The sequence below is a fragment of the Triticum aestivum genome, chromosome 6D (genome assembly GCF_018294505.1).
Source record: "Triticum aestivum cultivar Chinese Spring chromosome 6D, IWGSC CS RefSeq v2.1, whole genome shotgun sequence".
Classification (NCBI taxonomy): Eukaryota; Viridiplantae; Streptophyta; class Magnoliopsida; order Poales; family Poaceae; genus Triticum; species Triticum aestivum.
The window spans coordinates 394,196,567-394,210,559 of record NC_057811.1 but is presented as its reverse complement, the minus strand read 5'-3'; the positions used below and the strand labels follow the sequence as shown (position 1 = coordinate 394,210,559).

Below are 13,993 nucleotides of genomic sequence, written 5' to 3'. Positions count from 1 at the left end.
GGGCCCATCCTCTCCCCTATTTCCAATCAAAAATTGCCAGGTGGTGCTCGTGCGTAAAACTTAGGTAGTACCTCAATCGTAGATGTAGCAATGCTGTAATCGTCCTATACGCATGCACATCCATTTGTCTCCCTATGTACGTACGCATGCATTGCTGTGCATGTACGTATGCTTTCCAAGTTGCCAATATATGTATCAGTGTCCTGCAAACTGCAAAGTCAGCTAGGAGGCCCGTTCCAAGTTGCCTGGCTGTGTCCCGGAGCTCTATATAAGCAAGGTGTGCAAGGATTGTAGAGATGCAACTAACCAGCTCCAACAATGGCCGGCTCTCAGAGGGAGAGAAGCAAGGACCGATCTGCTAAGAAGCTGTTGCTTCTCCTGCTGTGCGGCTACCATGCTGTGGTTGCTCGTGCATGGAATAATCCACATGGCTATAAGGTTGCCGCCATCGGCTCACGGAAGGCTGAAGCCGTCTGCTCAGGTACTGAATTCTACTCCTAGCTCATCTGAGACCAAGGATGAGACTAGGGCTCAGTCGACTAAAAACTTAATCAAATCTTAGTCAAATAATATAACATGTAACATGTAAGACAAAAAACTAAAAATAATAATTTGACATGAATATTAGAATAAGATCTCATGAATATAGAATGGATTGAGACATAACCAAGTATCAGTCGACTAAGATTTAGCAAGGCTATACATACTGAACATGCAGTTCGGGCTATAAGTACAATTGGCTGTCGTCAATCCTGTGCAGTTTTTACCGTTTGTTAATTTTGCAGTAACGCCATCGTCATCCAGTGGCGCTACAGTGCCGCTAAACCACCGGCATGGCCCGTGCTCGCCGGCGCCATCCGCAAAGGCGCCAACCATCCTGGAGCTGCTCCAGCATGACCAACTCCGAGCCAAGTACATCAAACAGAAGTTGTCTGGAACCGCCGGGCTCCAGCCGTTGGACCTTACCGTGCCGACCACCCTAGGGCCGGCCCTAAATACGCTGGAGTATGTGATCACCGTCGGCATCGGCTCCCCGGCGGTGACCCAGACCATGATGATCGACACCGGCAGCGACGTGTCGTGGGTGCGCTGCAACTCCACGGACGGGGTGACGCTCTTCGACCCCAGCAAGTCGACCACGTACGCCCCGTTCTCCTGCAGCTCCGCGGCGTGCGCGCAGCTCGGCACCCAAGGCAACAACTGCTCAAGCTCAGGGTGCCAGTACAGCGTCCAGTACTTCGATGGCTCGAACACCACCGGGACGTACGGCTCCGACACGCTGGCGCTGAGCGACGCCGACACCGTCACAGACTTCCACTTCGGTTGCAGCTACCACGAGGAGGAGATGGACGAGGAAAAATTCGACGGGCTCATGGGGCTCGGCGGCGACGTGCCGTCGCTCGTGTCGCAGACGGCGGCGACGTACGGCAAGTCCTTCTCGTACTGCCTCCCGCCGACAAATAGCACGTCCGGGTTTCTCACGTTCGGCGCGCCGAACGGGACGTCTGGCTTCGTGACGACGCCGATGCTCAGATACACACAGGCGCCGACATTCTACGGCGTGCTCCTCAAGGACATATCCGTGGGGGGAACGCCGCTCAGAATACAATCATCCGTTTTCTCCGGCGGTTCGGTGATGACTCGGGCACTGTCATCACGTGGCTACCAAGGAGGGCGTACTCGGCGCTCTCGTCGGCGTTCAGGTCCGGCATGAGGCGGTACCCGCGGGCGGCGCCCGTCGGCATCCTGGATACCTGCTACGACTTCACCGGGCTAAGCAACGTCTCTGTCCCGACTGTCGAGCTGGTGTTCGACGGCGGCGCGGTCATGGACCTCGACTCTGACGGGATCATGATCGAACACTGCCTCGCGTTCGCTCCCACCAGCGACGAAAGCTTCATCGGCAACGTGCAGCAGCGGACGTTCGAGGTGCTGCACGACGTCGGCCAGGGCATTTTTGGCTTCCGGTCAGGCACGTGCTGATCGTTTTTGGCGACAGGCACGCGTGTTTGCCATGTAAGGGACACGAAGGCGAAGGGCTCGTTCGAATTTCGGGTGCAGAATAATGTTGGATTGATGCTTTCGATTGGCAGGGATCTTAGATTATACTAGGAACAAAAATATGTCCAATCCAAACAAAATTGAGTCACATCAGAGTGCGTCGAAACAAGCTCTAAGTGGCTCAAATTTGTCAACTACTAGTAGTTTGTTTGATTGCAATCGTTTTGTGACAGCACCATGATGCTATGTTTTGCGGATATCTATTTCAGTTTTGCTAAAACACATCTAGATGTGCCATAAGTATTGCACATCTAAGTCCTATGTCATTGATCTTACATTGAGATTCGTGTGGATATTTTCATTTTCTTTTTTCTTTTTCTCTTTATGCTTGATTCACTCACTTAGATGTGCAACAACTAGAGCACATCTAGATGTGCCTTAGACACACCTTATCTATTTCTGAGCTCGGCCTCGTCTGCATCGTGTGAACAATAAATATAAAAAAGATACTAAAATTTAAAAAAAAATTAAATTTTGTTTGGATGGAAGATATTTCGTGGCGTGAGGTCCGTGCCAAATTCCAGCTCGTTTGGACATCTGACTAGCTCTTAGCAATAGAAAAAAAATCGGTCCAAACAGTACATGAACAGTATATCGTTTCACAAACCCTAATTTTGTCTTTTTTACTGAGAGCTATTCAGATGTCCAAACGAGCTGAATTTTGACACAGATCTCACGCACTCCATGAAAAAAAACAGATTTTTTTATATCCTCTTCTAGTTTATTTTTGTTTGCGGTTCATGGCGGGAGCAGATGTGTTAGGGAGCCAAATAGCCGTAAGCGAATAATTCGAAACAGTGCCCAGCCTCATCTGTACCCATGAATAGTAAAATAAAAATATAGCAGAAAAAACTAAAAAATCTGAAAAAAATTTGCATGCAAAATGCTTGAGTGTGCCAGGTGCTTTCGAAAATTCGTGGGTAAATGACATTTAGGAGCTCGCGCCAAAAAAGACAAAATCGGCTATGAACAGTGCATTTTATCAATCTTTCTCATATGCGTGAAATTTGTTTTGTTTTTTTGCACGAGCTCCTCGAATGTCGAAACTGCACCAATTTTGACATGGACATCACACATTCAACCATCTTGCACCATAAAGAAATTGGATTTTTAAATTATTTTTTACGATTTTAAACAGTTCTATTGTTCGTAGCGGGAGCATCTACAACTGGGTGCAGAATAGCCGATGTTTTGCTGCTCAAGTTTTTATTTGAAAGATAATAGGAGAGCTGGCATGATTCATTGTACAAAAGAGGCTGTACAGAGATATATGACCAGTTAATTAGAAGAAAACCGCGCTAAAACCAACGGGCGGCCACCTAGCTACACTAGGTCTAAGCACCACCACACCCATAATACGAACAAAACTAGGATACAAACAACTAAACCACACTCCACACTAGGACCGACGGTTGTGTCATCGCCCATCGCCCATCACACTCACAACCCAATGACTTCGACCTCGCCACAAAGGTGCCATCGGGGAGAGTAACTTGATCTACTACATAAGAAGCATACCTGCCAAGTCCGACAATCACTGCAATGGTGTCATCAGGGACAGAATTCAGAGCCGAAAGGGATCAAAATTGGGGCTCTCCTTTGTCGAAAGGGATGACAAACACTCGCAACCAGGCGAGGAGTCGAGGAAAGTGTGGTAACAAGCCTAGTGGATCTGTAATGATAAGTAGTCGAATCTAAGAAGAGGTCTTGTGATAATAAAAATAACTAGAGAAAAAGCGGTTCCACCAATACTCCTTCTGCGAGAAAGTGGTAGCTCTTAAGCCGTAACCAATAGGGAGGCGTGTCACCCGGCGGGACCGACACTACAACCGCGTAGCACACAAACATGGGCGACATGGTGCGGTTTGGTACAAAAACTCTCAAAGTGTAACGATGGAGTACACAAACTTGGAATCATGTGACAAAAAAGTCGTTGACCAATCAGAAGCGGCGGTTTGGCAGCCACGTCGGCTATGTTTGCCTAGCTGGCGAAGCACTTGCAATCTTTCTAATACACCCCCCGGTCTACGTGAATGAACCTGTGGTACTTAGCATTGTGCTCGAGGTAGCTCGGCTGGTGTCATTTACATTTTGCGATCTCGCCCTATCACTCGTCACTCCCTCTATATTTAGGACCTGTGCACGCGGGAACACACATTCCCCTCCTAACTCCTTGAAACACCTAAATCCCCAAATCACTTGGTGGTGGTTCATGCTTGTGCTCACCTCATCGTTGGATCTGCCCTCAGCATGTTCACCGCCACCTCTTCAAGCTTGAGCTGGCAGCCCCGGTCCCCCAACGATTTTCCTCGTGTAGTGCCCTGACTGTCGCACCGAGGTGAAGCTCCTCGTCTTGAGGACGGATTAGTATAGCTCTGTACCAAATCAACGATACTTAATAAGTTACAGAGTGAGTAGGTGGTTGGGGATTCTATGATGGAGAACAGAAGAATTAGTTTGCCCCCTTTAGGCTAGCCAGTCGGAGAGGAATTTTCTATATCATTCAATTATTGGGAGAAAAGAGTTCGCGGGTAGGCATGTAGGGGAAATAGGTAGTCTCTAGGTATATTTATGGAAATGAAGAGATTAGGCGTCCAAGAACATTAGCAATAGCACGTGCTTGGTCGGGTGGGACATGGATGGGGCAAATGTTGTTTTTGCAAAGTTGATGGAGAGACTTGTAGCGTTAGTGAAATCATGGAAGATGACCTTTAAACATGAGGCGACAGCGATGGATCTTGAGGCAAACATTAGGGTATCATCGACATACTAGAGCGTGATCGGGGTAGGTTTGTAAATATGTGATGGTGGAGGTGCAACAAGTTGTTGTTCTTGAGGTTTTCTATTGAAGTAGGTTTACAATGATGCTGAAGAGGTAGGGGCATCAGATCACCATGACTTTATCTTACGATTGATCATGCTACTTTGAACCCCATTGAGTAATGCATGTTTTGTCATGCAGAATGTTACGAATCTAGCAACAAAACTTGTTGGGGAAGCCTCTAAGTTCAAGGATGGTGGCAACTGAGGCCCAAGAGACGGAGGCCAAGGCATTACGGAAGTCTAGCTTTATGGCCATGGTTAGAGCTTTTTTAGAGCGGCAAGAGACAATGAGATCGGTCGCGTAAACAAATTTTTCTACAATATTTCTACTGAAGATAAACCAGGTTTGGTCAGCATGGACCGGAAGAGGTATCATGAGTTTCAGTCTATTTGTGAGAAGTTTGGTTGCCGCTTCAATAGGGAAGTTTTGCAATGAAATCCGTCTTAATGTATTGGGAGTCCCAAGCCCAACATAGTATTTTTTGGGAAATAACACGATGAGTGCCCGGTTGACGTGCTCAGTATCTGAAGTGGTTGAGTGGAAGTCTTTGAAGAACTAGATAATCATGGGTTTGATGTGGTCCTAGATTTTTCGTAGATTCTTTGAAAAGCACTACTTAGTCTTGACCTCGATCGGGCTATGGAGCGCAAGAGATCGAGTGGAGTCACTGCATCTCCGTTGGTGGTTGTCAGAAGCTCTCTTGTGTCGATGTGTCCAGAGCCAGGCTGAGGAAGAAGGAACTCTGGCTGAAATACCCCCTGAAGATGTCTACTGTCTGCGAGAACACTTGCTGGACTAGGGAGAAAGGCCCACATGTCGGCCCTGAAGCTTGTTGAAGATGGCCTTGTGGTCAAGATTGCCCACATTGCTTTGTGATTATTGTCCTTCATTTTGTACTATAGGTAGTTGTAATGTGTTTTCTCTCTTTCATGTTAGAGACTTTCCTTTTATTTTCCTGTTTGTTTCGTTGTTTCCTGTTGAGTAGGCATTTCAGCGTATTCCTCTGCGAGCGTGTAATAAGAGCCTGAATTATGTTTGGTTTCCTTTCAATGAAATGGAGCCTAGGCTTTACGCTTTCCTCGAAAACAGGCTATGGAGTGAAAACCGGACCAGTAACAAGGACCCTCATTACCAGCAAACGTTCACTGGGTGGAATGAGATTTGTGAACAATTTTGATGGCAATTTGTGTTAACCGAGCTCCGAGTATGTCAATTTTAGTTAGCGAGCATGGAAACCTGGTTGTAGTTAGAGCAACTCCAACAGGCCGACCCAAACAGACGGCGCTTTTGTCCGCTTTTTGTCCGTTTGGGTCAGCCGCCCGCCCGGCGTCCGCCCTCTTTTAGATTTGGGTCGGCAGTGCGCCCAACGCGCCGATCCATTTCATGACCGCGCGCGCATAGATCATGCCAGCGGCCATGTCGTCACCCTGATTTTGGCGCTCCAGCGCGCGGGAAAGGTCCGTGCGCGCGGGAAAATCGGTCTAGCGCGCTGGTTTTGGCGCTCCAGCGCGCGGGAAAGGTTCGCGCGCTGGTTTTGGCGCGCCGTGGCCGGCGCTAGTTATTAAGAAGACGCTCCCTCCACACTCTGTCCGCTGCCCACTCGTCTTGCCCCCTCTCACTAGCCTCGCCGCCTCTGCGCCACCATGTCGATGCGCCGTCTGGGCGCTTTGGATTTTCGCGGAGTCCGCAAGTGCCGCTCTGGCGCCTTCTCCTCGGAGATTTGGTTTGGTGAGAAACGCCTCATTCTCGGCACCTTCGACACCGCAGAGGAGGCGGCCTGCGCGCACGACGCGGCGGCGTGGCGCCCGAGGGAGTCCTGGATTAGGGGGTCCCCGGGCGTCCGGGCTATGTGACGTGGGCCGGACTAATGGGCCGTGAAGATACAAGACGGAAGGCTTTCCCCCATGTCCGGATGGGACTCCCCTTTGCGTGGATGGCAAACTTGGCGTTCGGATATGAAGATTCCTTTCTCTGTAAACCGACTCTGTACAACCCTAGGCCCCTCCGGTGTCTATATAAACCGAAGGGTTTAGTCCGTAGAGGCAATCATAATCATACATGCTAGACATCTAGGGTTTGGCCATTACGATCTCGAGGTAGATCAACTCTTGTAACCCCTATACTCATCAAAGTCAATCAAGCAGGAAGTAGGGTATTAGTCCCATTAAGAGGGCCCGAACCTGGGTAAACATCGTGTCCCTGTCTGCTGTTACCTTCGATCCTTAGACGCACAGTTCGGGACCCCCTACCCGAGATCTGCCGGTTTTGACACCGACATTGGTGCTTTCATTTAGAGTTCCTCTGTGTTGTCGACTGAAGGATCGATGGCTCGCAACGATGCTGTTCCAGAGGAGATTTTCCTCCCCGGCCAGATCTTTGTGTTCGGCAGCTTCGCACTGCGTGCCAATTCGATTGGCCACCTTGAGCAGATCGACAGCTACGCTCCTAGTCATCAGATCAGTTTTGGGAACCTAAACTATGTCGCCAATATCCGAGGAGATTTGATCTTCGAAGGATTTGCGGCGCCGATCGCCGCTCTGGCCTTAGATCCAGTGCAGGCTATCAGGTCCGAAGACGGGAGTCTAGAGCCCGCCGGACTCTCTGCGATTATGGAACTTGCTACCGGAGATCCGGAGGGGACGACGTCATGGGCTAGCCCGAAGACAAACCGAACACCCCTTGTCATTGAAGCACCGGACACTCCACCGGACGCCAAGTCCAAACTTTCAAGGTCCACGTCGAGCGGGCGCGGCCAGGCGGCCCTCACCCCGGCCAGCCCGGCGGACTCTCGCTCCTCTGTCCAAAACTCACTCCTAAATGAGGCTTTGGACTTAATGCGATCCCTCGCCATTACCGAGGAATCGTCTCCGAACTATGCCCAGCCAAGACTAGGGGCTGAGAGCGGGGAATTCGTCCCACCCACCACCCACTTCATAGCCACTGTCGAGATTTAACCGACATGCTCGATTACGCCTCCGAAGACATCGACGGTATGGACGACGATGCCGGAGATGAGCAGGCCCAAATCCCGCCATTCACCGGACGCTGGACGGCCACTTCCTCATTCGATGTGTACATGGTGGACACACCTAAAGAAGGCGACACCGATGATGGGAAGGACCCAGTCGAGGACGAACCTCCTGAGATACCACCGAAGCGTCGACGTCAGCGGCGCCGTGGAAAAGATAGAAATACCGGCACCGGAGACAATAATACTCCAAAGAACGCCGAAGACCAAGAAGCCCCCATCGAACCAACATCCTAACATGATGATCTGGAGGACGGGCAAGTTGACCCTGACGAGCAAGTAGGGAATGAGGACTCGGAGGATAGCAACTATCTACCACTCTCCGAAGACGACGTGAGCCTCGGCGACGAGGATTTCATCATGCCAGAGGAATCCCTTGAACAAGAGCGCTTTAAGTGCCGGCTAATAGCCACTGAAAGAAGCCTGAAAAAGAAGCAGCAGCAGCTTCAAGCTGATCAAGATCTGCTCAATGACAGATGGACCAATGTCCTGGTAGCCGAGGAATACGGCCTCGAACACCCAACTAAGAGTTACCCGAAGCGCAAGCTGCTACCCCAATTCGATGATGAGGCACTGGAGCCCACACCACCAGCATGTAATGCTGCTGACGGACATGACCGACCACCACGTGGCCGGGACAGAACGACAACTCAAGCCGAACACCATCCCGCACCACCTCGCCGTAAAGGCAGAGAAACAACAGCTCGGGGATACACCTATGACCTACGACAAGACCTGGAAAATAGAGCCGGTCAGACCAGATCAATCTACGGATCACGGGGGCGTGCCCCAGCGCGAGAAGACGACTATCAAGCCTGGCGCGACAAGCATAACTACGCCCGGGCCGAAAACCGCATACAGACTTCATCCGAACTGCGTCGTGACGCGGCTTGATACAGAGGCGCCGCACACCCCCTATGCTTCACCAATGAGGTTATGGAACACCAGTTCCTAGAAGGGTTTAAACCCGTGAACATAGAATCGTACGATGGCACAATAGATCCCGCAGTATGGATCGAAGATTTTCTTCTCCACATTCACATGGCTCGCGGTGATGATCTACATGCCATCAAATACCTTGCACTAAAACTTAAGGGACCAGCTCGGCACTGGTTAAACAGCCTCCCAGAAAACTCTATCGGAAGCTGGGAAGACTTGGAAGACGCCTTTAGAGACAACTTCCAAGGCACCTATATCCGGCCTCCGGACGCCGATGACCTCAGTCACATAGTCGAGCAGCCCGGAGAGTCGGCCAGGAAATTCTGGACCAGGTTCTTAATAAAAAAGAACCAGATCGTCGACTATCTGGACACCGAAGCCCTAGCGGCCTTTAAACATAGCATCCGTGACGAATGGCTCGCCCGACACCTCGGCCAAGAAAAGCGGAAGTCCACGACAGCCCTTACAGCACTCATGACCCGCTTTTGCGCGGGCGAAGATAGCTGGCTAGCTCGTAGCAGTAACAGTACCAGCGACCCTGGCACTTTCGAAGTCAGAAACGGCAATGGCAGGCCCCGACGCAACAAACACAAGCATCAAAGCAGCAATGACAATACCGAAGATACGGCGGTCAACGCCGGATTCTGTGGCTCCAAATCCGATCAGCGGAAGAAGCCATTCAAAAGAAACAAAGATGGTTCATCTAGCTTGGACCGAATACTTGATCGACCTTGCCAGATTCACGGCACCCCCGACAAGCCTGCCAATCATACCAACAAAAGTTGTTGGGTCTTTAAACAGGCCAGTAAGTTAAACAACGAACATAAGGAGAAAGGGTCGCCCAGTGAGGACGACGACGAGGAGCCTCGTCCACTGAACACAGGGGGACAGAAGAAATTTCCCCCCGAAGTCAAAATGGTGAATATGATATACGTTACTCACATCCCCAAGCGGGAGCGCAAGCGCGCGCTAAGGGACGTCTATGCGATAGAGCCAGTCGCCCCAAAATTGAACCCATGGTCAGCTTGTCCGATCACTTTCGACCGCACAGACCATCCGACCAGCATCCGTCACGGAGGTTCGGCCGCACTGGTCCTCGACCCAATTATTGATGGATTCCACCTTATGCGAGTCCTAATGGACGGCGGCAGCAGCCTTAACCTTCTCTATCAGGACTCAGTCCGCAAGATGGGTATTGATCCGTCAAGAATCAAGCCCACCAAGATTAACTTTAAAGGAGTAATACCTGGTGTAGAGGCCCGCTGCACGGGCTCAATCACATTGGAGGTCGTCTTTGGTTCGCCGGACAACTTCCGAAGCGAAGACTTGATCTTCGAGATCATCCCTTTCCGCAGTGGCTACCACACACTGCTCGGACGAACCGCTTTCGCTCGCTTCAATGCGATCCCACACTATGCCTATCTCAAACTCAAGATGCCCAGACCACGCGGTATCATAACAGTAAACGGAAACATGGAACGCTCCCTCCGCACTGAGGAGCACACCGCGGCCCTGGCAGCGGAGGTACAAGGCGGCCTTATCAAGACAGCTATTACATCGGCGGCCAAGCCCCCGGACACTATCAAACGAGTCCGGACTACCCTGCAGCACGACAGTCCAGCTCGTCAGGAGCTCGATTAACAATTCGGCCTCCGTCTCAGCCCCAACCGAATTGCGACATATGTACCACGCGTACATAACTACGCACTAAAGATACCATGGGCAAAGATGGAGGCATAATAAAGATAAAGTCCACAATATGGCTAGACCCTATCCGGACCCTCATATTTCCTTTTTCTCTTATTTTTATTTTTTCAGGTTCCTTGCAACCCACATGACCTTTCGACGGTACCAAGGGCCCTTTTCTAGGCCCATCATGAAAACCCGCTCGTTGATCCTTTTGAAGGATAACACGCCAAGGAGAAAAGCAGCATAGACGCGTGGTAGAGTACCTAAAAGGTCTTTAAAGATCACCTCGTCCATTTTCAGGACCCGTACACAGCTTTTCCTTGTGCTCGGCATGTAAAATAGCCTTGTTGCTTATCGCATTATTTGTACAAATACGTTTTAACGTATCAATCAGACTATAATGGAAACAGTTTCTAGCCCAACCTATACGCCCCTGGCTTATTTCTTAATCTGAACTTCCCTATTTCTTCCGTCCGATTGACATGCACACCTCGGTACGACTTAAATCGCCAGGGGCTCTATTGAGCCACGTGCATTTCTTAAACATAAAATAAGTCCGAACACTTGTATAGTACAATTCGGCGTCCCGAATATAGCATTATATGCATCGGCTTCGAATCATGTCTTTGGTCAATAGTTGAGTTGCCCGAATCCTGTGGTTACTACCTTACGTTCCGCTTGTTCGGCTAAGATAGTAAAGGGAGAACTATTGCGATTGTGTTTCTGGTTCATCCGGACAAACACCTTAGTAGAGAAAGCCGAAAACTGACTGTCATGATGCGGCGAGAGCTGGTCAGCTATTCGGTGACTAAGTATAAATCTTCTGCGATTTTTTCCGCATCGCGCGACAGACCGGCCTTCATCCGGTCGGGCATTTACAACACCCGAGTTCGGATAATCGAATAATACTAGGGGTTGCGCCCACACTCCAATTGTCAAACTCCTATGGCTAAGTGAGAGTGATAAAGCCACATAGTCCGATTGCCTAGTTTGCCGCACTAACACCTCCTTCAAGGACCAAGTCGCTGGGTCAAGTGTGTTTAGATGCTATCTCGAACACCCTCATACTACCTACGTAGGTGCTGAAGCCGATGACTGGCCAACTCTCAGATACCATAAACAGTAGCACAGGAGGAAAAGAATTCGAGGTAAAACAAGCAACATATTATACATAAGCCTTGTTTCATAATACAAAGTTCGGGCAGCACGGATACATTCATTCAAAAATAATGTCCTTCGAACACTGGCCCTCTAGAATGCGGGATCCTTCCAACACATCATCAAAATACCGCTCCGGCGTGTGGTGCTCCTTGCCTGCGGGCGGTCCCTTGGTTGCAAGCTTGACGGCATTCATCTTCGCCCACTACACCTTGGCACGGGCGAAGGCCATCCGGGCACCTTCGATGCAGACCGACCGCTTTATGGCATCAAGCCGGGGGTAGGCACTGACTAGCCGCTTCACGAGACCGAAATAGCTGCTGGGTATGGGTTCAGCTGGCCAAAGACGGACTATAACATCCTTCATGGCCAATTCGGCCACCCTATGCAGTTCGGTCAGCTGTTTCAGCTGATCACTGGAGGGTACTGGATGCTCTGGCGCAAGGTACTGCGACCAGAACATCTTCTCCGTTGAGCTCCCCTCTTCGGCTCGGAAGAACTCTGCAGCATCAGCAATACTCCGGGGTAGATCCACAAACGCTCCTGGAGAACTCCAAACGCGGGTCAGTAAGATGTACTTTCTTCTTACAAATTTTCTTTGCATATTAAAGACATTACATGCCGCGATCTGCTTAGCCTCTTGGATCTCCCGGCGGGCGCCTTGGGCTTCAACTCGGGCCTCCTGTGCACTTTGGAGGGCCTTAGCGAGTTCGGAATTTTGATCCGAAATCTTGCGCTCTAAGGACTCACATTTGCTTATAGCATCCTTGAGCTCTTGCTGGACTTCTTCCACCCTTGATTCATGTTTCAGGCGGGCGGCTCGTTCCTCATCCGCCTCCTTCTTGGCTTCGGCTAGCGCACTCTTGAGGGTCTCGACCTCACACGCGTCAGCTATGAGCATAATCATAAAACTCATTCAGATAACAAATCAGAGCTGGTATCTTTTCAGATGTGTTTCGGTATCACATACCTTGCTTTGCCTCTAACTTCTCCCTCAGCTCGGACGCTTCGGCGGCATGGGAAGCTGACGCCTGCATCGCAGCCTATTTGTTCAAATAGATATGTATGTTAATTTCCTGCGCGGGTTATTAGAACCTCTGTTCGTCCTTTCTTTGCGAACACTGAACATAGTCTCAGGGGCTACTATCTACACAGGCATTCCTCTTCTATAGCCAAAAGGCACTATATCACATACCTCAAAGCCTCTCAGAAGGCTAATGTAGGCCTCGTTCAATCCGCTTTTAGCAGACCGAACCTTTTCAACCACCGTACCCATAAGGGTACGATGTTCTCCCACAATGGCGGCACTCTAAAGCGCTCCCACCAGTGTCCGGCGCCTCCGGATTGACAGAGGTCGCCGGTGGAGTGGGCGTGCCCCCTTCTTTTGAAGGAGGCTGCTCATCCGACTCCGGAGCCGTGTGGGTCTCCGGAATGACATTTGGTTGGGGGCCAAATTGGACATGGCCCCTGTCTCCAGTCTCCATGGGGGTCGGTTCCCCCGTGTTCTCGGCAGCAAGGTATCACCCTTTGGCGCCGTCTTGGCGGCTTCCCGCACCTCCTCCTGACCTGGAAGGGTCCTTCAGGACAACACCTCGGTGTTATCTGTAGCAGGAGGGGGGAGGCTGGCGGAGGAGACTCGCTCTCCATCATGTTCGGACCCAGCGAATTCCCAGAAGATGAGGATCGCTGGGGGAGGTTACGAGCCGGACTACGGCACGCAATTCAACGTGTTAAAACCACAAGGCAAAAAACTGGATATATGCACAGTACCTTTGAATACTTACGATCCGGCCAGGGGCTTCGGCCTGGGGCGCCACTCGTGGATGTCATCGGTGTCCGTCTCGGAATCATCCGTAAGGGAGATTCTCCCTTTCTTGGGCGCCTCCGTATCTAGATCCATGGAAGCCGCCCTCTTCTTCTTTCCCCCCTTAATGGGGGAATTGCTCTCTTCCTTCTCCTCTTCATCTTCGTCATGAGAGGAGAGAGTTTCGGTGTCTTCGGACACTACGTCCGAAGCGCCTTTACGGCGGAGGCCACCCTTGGCCTCCTTGCTCTTCTTCTTGGCCTTCTTTTCCGGCGCCTGATACGGCGCCGGGACTACTATCCTCGTCAACAGATGAATGGCTGGCTCTTCGGGTAGCGGAGCCGGACAGTGAGTCCGCTCCGCCTTCTTCGTCCAGCCCTGTGGAAGAATGGGGAGCTTAGTATGCTCCTTGGACTTACGAAATAAGGTCATCAGAAAACTTATGGGAGTCACTGCGTGAGTGCAGTCGAAGCCGATGTCTTCGGTCGTT

General features: G+C 50.6%; 1 pseudogene; it reads left to right on the top strand.

The window, feature by feature from the left end:
• Positions 1-318: 318 nt before the first annotated feature.
• Positions 319-1,983, top strand: LOC123141717 (aspartyl protease family protein At5g10770-like; annotated as a pseudogene).
• Positions 1,984-13,993: the final 12,010 nt, after the last annotated feature.